Raw genomic sequence first — 7,117 nt, 5'->3', positions numbered from 1 at the left:
CAGCTTGGCGGCTTCTTTTGTTCTGCAAACGGCTACTCCAGGCAGCTCCAAGGAAAGAGAGGCTTCACAGGTCTTTTTCACTTGCCTTTAAAATGTGAATGAGGTGCTGAGCTGGTTTCTGGGCTCTCTGGGCCCATAACCTGCTGGTGAGTAACGCTGGTGCCTGTGCAGAGTGCCTGAAAGCATTTGGCACGAGGGATCAGTAATGACACCAGGCATTACAACAAAAATAGTTGTATTCATGCAAGCAGAGAATATAAAATATAAAAATACAAAAATCAAAGAATATAAAAATATTCTATACACAACAGCATATTTTACAGTCTCACCATCACACACGTGTGGATCAAGCAGGCTGGCAGGTTGGTTTCAAAATGCAAACAAGTTGCAAAAGGCAGCTTCCCTTATTTGGTCATCCAATATTTAACCTTTCAACCTTTTCACATTTTAACCTGAGAAGGATTGATGCCTGACCTTTTGACTCTGCCAGTGCTAATTACCTGGTGCCCTGTGGCTTACTCCTTAGGAATAATACAACACCAACAGGTTTCCCACATTCCCTCAGTGGACTAGTTGGTTGGGAGGAATTCCCACCCACAAAATTCTCAGGTGGTTCGTCTGTGGCCTTCTGTTAGCTCAGGATCTAAAAAGGGTGGACAAAGCGGGCAGTGCCTTGAGTGATGTGCTTCTGAGCGATGAGCTTCGACTAATGGGGTGGCTTTGTTCCTACGACACCCAAACAAGCGGGTGGGTTTCTGCAGCAGGAGAACCCACAGACCAGCACCCTCTGCTGCCCGGACTTAAGGCTCCCTCTGTTAGGCTGTGGCCTGCCTCCGAGCCCTTTGCGTGTTGCTTGCGGCCTCGGGAACTAAACGTGGCTGGGACTGGTCTCTGCTTGTGCTCTTGCCCGTTCCCCAAGAAGTGCCCAGATCTCATAACTTGCTTTCCCTTCCGGTCTCGGTCCTGCCCCACTGGCCGGCTCCGCTGCTGTCTCGGGGATCCGGGAGGGGCCACTTGGGAACATGCTTTGTCCCCTCCTGGCCAGTGGAAGTGCTTGTCCTGCAGATACGCTCTGCTGCTGCCCGTTTTAAAGCATGGACCTTTTTCACACATGTGCTATGTTGACAAGGAGACCCCTGGATGCCCTCCATCCCTACACCACTGCGGCAGTGCCCCCCAAATGTTTGCCCCCCATCTTGGTCATCACTGACCCTGCCCGCTCTACAGCATGTAAGCTGGACCTGGCCTTGACCTCAGAATGGTGACCTGCTGGGGGAAAAGGCTTTTTTGTGCTCCTGCGGCTGACCTGAGCCACTCATTTCAGGGAGGATGGGTGGGTTTGGATGGTCCACTCCAGATACCCAAAGGCCCCAATGCAGTTTTGGGCAGCCCTTGGCGAGTCGCCGCTCTTTGGGGCATCTAATTGTCTTCTGCAACATGGATGTGACGTGGCTGCTTGACGGGGTCACTTTCCCCTCACCATGGTGGGTTCCTCGGGTCCGGAGGGGCTGAGGGAGGCGGTGGAGCTGTTGCAGAGTCCACAAAAGCTTGTGCCTTTGGATAAAACTGAAAAGGTGCCATTGAGCTCCTGATTTTGGGCTACCATAGAGGGACATGGCTCTCCTCTACAGCAACACTGGCAGAAGACAAGGAGCCATGATGGCCAGTCGTGGGCATGAGCTCAGGCTTCAGTGCACCCTGTGGCAGTCAGGGTGGCAATGTGGCATTTCTTCTCTGCCCTCATTGTGCCCGTGGAAGGCTGTTAGAGCAGCTCAGACCCTGCCAGGGCAAGGAAGGCTGGGCGATCTGGCTGGAGGCGTTTCACTGGTCCTGCTCGCTCCCAGGAGGAAACTGAATAGCAGGTGGTCCTTTGTGGTGGTATCTGGAGTTTGGGAGGTTGTGTTCCGGGGTCCCCATGAAGTCAGCTCTGGTCTGTGCCCGCCTTGAGAGGCCCACCTCAGACGGGGTGGATTTTTGGTATAGTAAAGGCACAAGGCTAGAACCTGGGAGACTGGGAGGTCTAGTCCCACCATGAGCACATAGCTGGTTGGGTAACTTTGGGCCAGTCACTCACTCTCAGCCCTAGGAAGCAGGCAATGGCAAGCCACTTCTGAAATCTTGCCAAGAAAACTGCAGGGACTTGTCCAGGCAATTGCCAGGAGTCAACACTGACTGGAAGGTGTGCGTGTGCATGCACACACACACACACATATACACACACATCTCTCTCTGTAGCCTCCTCTGTAAGAAGGGATTATCTGGATCCTTGGCGGTTAGGATGCAGGCCTGGGTGGGAGTGGGGAATGGCACTGATCACCCTCCTGGACACTGAGGACGACTTGGATGAGGCAGCCCAGCCATCCTTGTCCTGCTAAATCACAGAGAAAACTGATGCTCTGAACTTTTTAAAGCATGTGGTGGGAGCCAGTTCCCTAAAAGGAGGAGCCTCGGGGCCTTCCCACCAGGCAACTATCGAGCACAGATCAGCTGTCTAGACTTGAGGTTCTCTCTCTTAGGCTGTGGCCTGTTCAGGACCCTTAACGAGTCATTCGCTTTCTGCAGCACCAGTTGCGGATTTCGGGAAAGCGATGGCCGCTGCGAAAGCGCCACTGGCATTTCGACACCCCCCTCGCCCTACACCACGCAAGGTCCCTTCTTCTTTGGGCTTAGTGACAACTTCCATACCATAGCTGAATTGGTGAGCGCAAGGGCCTTCCGCTCCTGGCCCCCCAAAGCAGGCCAGCTGAATTCCAAACGCACCAGCTCGGCCCGCCAGACTGCGGGGTGGAGAGATCTGGCCGCTATGCCCAACGAGCACCACAATTGTGAACTTTGCTGCCCGGTGCGACAGGGCGGGTGCCTTGTCCCTGAGGGTGTTTCTCTTTGCCACGTGCCCCTCCACCTGCTGTGGGGTGGGGGGGACACATAGGTGGGGCTGCCATGAAGCCAGTGATGCTCACTGCGCCCCTCCAGACCGGCAGTCTTCCGGGAGCCAGGAGGTACTGACGGGGATGCTCCTACATTGCTGGTGCACAGAACCAGTTCCCCCTCCAGCACTTGGGGCATTGTGTGTGGCAACCTCGCCCCTGCCCCGGAAGGTGGGGTGGTTACGTGAGTGATAGTTCTGCAGCCCAGCTCCCCATTTGGACGCCTTCTCAAGAGGCAGAGGCCTTTCTCGGCAGCGCATGCAAGCCAACGTGCCCGGCCCCTCCAGCTCCTGCAGCTCAGCCCCTCACCCCCTCCTCCTTTCCTGGCGGGGTGCCATCCTTCGCTGGGCATCAGTGGTGCCTCCTCCTGTCCAAGAGCTGGGAAAGGGCCCGCAAAGGTGCCCATGTGCCTGGAATCGCCATAGCTGGGGGTGCTGGACGGTGACCAGACGGAGGGCCGCGATCCTCGGCTCAGGAGTTGTGGGGATGGTGGAGGGGTTAGGGTAGCGGCAAGTCTTCTTGGATGGTCTGGACGGTCTGAGCAGCTCCATGGACGGATGGCTCTAGGAGCTCCACAGGGTGAGCTGATGCTAGGAGGCCTAGCCAGCAGTTCGGCGAGGTCAGAAGATGCCCCGCTCCCCAGCGGGCGCCCTGCCAGGCTGCGGCCTCCTGCAGGACCAGCTGGCCTCAGCTTTTGGATGTGGGTCGTTTCCTTGGGGGCAAAGCTATTCAGAGACCCCTCTCTAGCATTAGCCACCCTCCTAGCTTGCTGCCATCTGTCAACGTGGTAACTGCCACCTCCGAGTTGACACAGACGCTGAAGAGCACGGGGCCTGCGCAGAGCCCTGGGACGCCTCTCGAGACTCCTTCCGGGCTGGAGCGGAGCCACTACGGACCCTCTTTGGGTGCGCTTTCAGTCCTCCTGCGAGTGGCGTCATGTGGCCCGTATTTTACCGTTGCGTTAAGGGGAGCCCGCCGAAGGCAGTGCTGAGGCCCAGGGACGCGATGGCCACGGCCGTATTCCCCCGGTCCATCGCACTATTGGCTCTTCGGGGGAAGGGTGGTCTGGCACGATTTGCATGTGACGAAGCCGTGCCCGCTCCTGGGAGCTCTGTGGTTCCCGGCTCCTCCTCCTCTCTGGGACCTCCTCGGTCCCAGTTCTCTGGGATGGCACCCACTCTGGCTTTCTATTTCCAACATTGCCCAAAAAAACCTTCCAAAATATATTGCTCTCTCTTGCAGGGCTTTCTGAGTTTTTGCAGTTTCTGGACACTTCCTTGGGTCCTCCTTTGATTATGTATCCTGCCATCTGTTTCCATTCGGCAATCATCTAAATGGCTACAAAATGGGACCAAGTTAAAAAGCAGATTTCGGTCAATAATCAGTAAACCCATCAGCCTGTCTGGCGGCGACTTGGGGGCTGGTGGGGAGGGTCTCGAAAAAGACGGCATGGGTGATGTATGAAGAAAAAGCTTGATCCTGTGTTCGTGGCAGCCATTTTGATTCTTTTGACACTTCCTGAGAATGTCCCTTTTGGGAATGATTCTGGTCATGACTGAGACTCTCCATTAATATGTCTTTTTTATTTTCACAGCTGTATTTTTATTGATAATCAGCAACTTGTAAAGTATTAACTAAAATTCTAGCTACAGGCTAAAACCAGGTTTGAAATAGATACACGGTAAGTTTACATGAAAGGTAAATTTACATGATCGTCTTGTGGCGCAGAGGGGCAGGCGGCAGCATTGCAACCGAAACTCTCCCCACATCCCGAGTTCGGTCCCAGCGGAAGCTGGATTCTCTCTCGGGCAGCCAGCTCAGGTTGACTCAGCTTTCCACTCTTCTGAGGCCGGTAAAATGAGTGCCCAGCTTGCTGGGGAAGGCAATGGCAAACCACCGTGCCAGAGTCTGCCAAAAAAACGTGAAAGTGGCATCCCCCCAAAGGGTCAGACGTGACTTGGCGCTTGCACAGGGGGCCTTTCACTCATCACAAGTTTACATATTTGGCTCTATATTGCTTTTTTCATGCCATGTAACAAAACTTTATTTTAATGTAACTAACATCCTGCTTAGAAAATATGTTTTTAAAAATGTTTGGGCAATAATTTTCTATAACAAGCAATATACAGTAAACATTATTTTCCTAATATATTTTCAAGCACCAAAGATCAATGATAAAAAGTGCTTATTTAACCAATATAACAGAAAAAGAAAAAATATCAAACAAAAGCAAGCAACTCTCTCTCTCTCTCCACACACACACGCATGCATACACACATCTACAAAGGTTTCTTATGCATGTGGTTTATCTAAAGTTTTAGCTTCATCATTTTATATTGCAATCATCCACACCTACTCTTAAATGTTACTGAAATGTTCTCCAAAATCAGCAGGCATCCCAGTAAGGGTCTGTGAGATGTCCAGAGCCAATCCCTGTTCGGAGGGGGAGATCCAGCCGAGAACACACACACACACACACACACACACAGACCCGTCTCCCACAGCCTGAGGCCGGAGCTCAACAGCAGGAGCTGCAAAGTGGGAGATTGGAGAGGGACTTCTGGAGGCTCCCAGGCTGGATCTCTGGCATGGAATCCCCCACCCAACTCATGGTGGGGAATTAAAACAACCCTGAAGCTGGCCTGGTGGAAGAGTCTCCAGCAACATCTTCCTCCTGCATCTGCAGGAAGGCCCGATCCTTTTCTAAGGGTGATATTGGAACTTCCGCGTCAGGAATATTGGGTGAACGAGTCACCTTCTCCTTAACAGGTCCTCCAGAAGTGGTGTTTGGGAAAAAAATCTTGGAATCATGGCCAATCACAAACAGAATATGGGCTGACAGTGTGAGGCAGATGCAGTTTTAGGCTGCATCAATAGAGTATACTTTCCAAATCACAAAAAGTAATCATTCAACTCTGTTCAGAGAAGAGCGACAAGGTGATTTAAAATCATGGTGCCATGAAGAGACAAGGAACAACCGAGGAAACAACCAAGAAGGGACACAGGACCGTCTTCTGCTACCCACCTGGTGCAAGTTTTTCAGGCCAGCTGCTAAGGTGCTCTGGTCTCTGAGCAAGATCTTATGGAAGAAGGCTCCTGCCAGGCATGGGAAGGGGACCTCTGAGACCCTCCCAAGTTCAGCTGGAGAGCTGGGAGCTGGACAAAGACACCCCCCCCCCTCCATCCAAGAAATGCAGAACAGGTTCTCTGCTGGAGTCTTGGCAATCCTCCTCTTGACCTCAGGGGCAGTCCTTTGGCCCCCTTCCCCTCTGTACTGATCTCCCCCACGGTGTGGGGCACTTGGAGGTCCCAGGCATGGTGGTGGGCTCCTGGGAACTCCTCCCTTCACCTGGAAGCTAGAGCAGAGCAAGGGGCTGAAACTGAGTGCCTCAGGAACCAGCTGGGCTTCCACACAGGAGGAACGTGGGGAGGTCTGGGGTCTGAGCAGAGCCTTCCCTCACTTGGAAACGGTGTTTCCCTCACAGCAGCCTAAAATCGCATTGGTTTTCTTCTGCTGGCTCATTCTCATTCTTTGCAATGGAAACACCTCGTCTGCAAGGCAGGCACCGCTCGCCCCACCCCTGGCCGTCGATCTTCCTTTCCCAGGTGAAGAACTCTGTGCTCGCCTCGCACCTCGAGCCTGTCACGACGGATACGCGATACACGATGGCTTTGCCTTCGGGCGAACTGGCTGCACCACCCAATCTAGGGGCTTCTGCAGATTTTCTCAGCCGACCCCCCCACCTCTGACAGGACAGAGGACCCAACAGAACTTCGCCCCCCCCCCCGCCCATGCCCCTCCAGGGGATGGGGGGCCGCCGAGGATGCGCTTGGCTACGACTTTCAAGCCCTCTTCGCGTGCCCTGACTGGCAAACCATTCGGTCCGCCCTCAACCGGCTCGTGGGCAACGCTCGCCCGACGTTTCCGTACTTGCGGCCCGAAGTCGCAGCCTTGCGAAGTTTTCCAGACAAAGTCCTCGCCGGCGAAGCGGCTTTCCTGCCGGCGGCACCGGGCCAGGAGCGAGAGACCCTAGGTGGCTCCCGCCGCATCCAGAGAGCCAGGCAGAGCGAGAGAAGCCGCGGCAGGCGGCAGGGGCGGGCGGCGGCGGGGCAGGCCCGCCAGCTTCCCGCCCCGCCCCGCCGCCCCTCCTCCCGCCCCCTCGACCGGAAGAGCCGCCGGAGCGGGAGCA

The sequence above is a fragment of the Candoia aspera genome, chromosome 2 (genome assembly GCF_035149785.1).
Source record: "Candoia aspera isolate rCanAsp1 chromosome 2, rCanAsp1.hap2, whole genome shotgun sequence".
In the NCBI taxonomy this organism is placed as follows: Eukaryota; Metazoa; Chordata; class Lepidosauria; order Squamata; family Boidae; genus Candoia; species Candoia aspera.
This window is presented reverse-complemented; position numbering follows the sequence as displayed.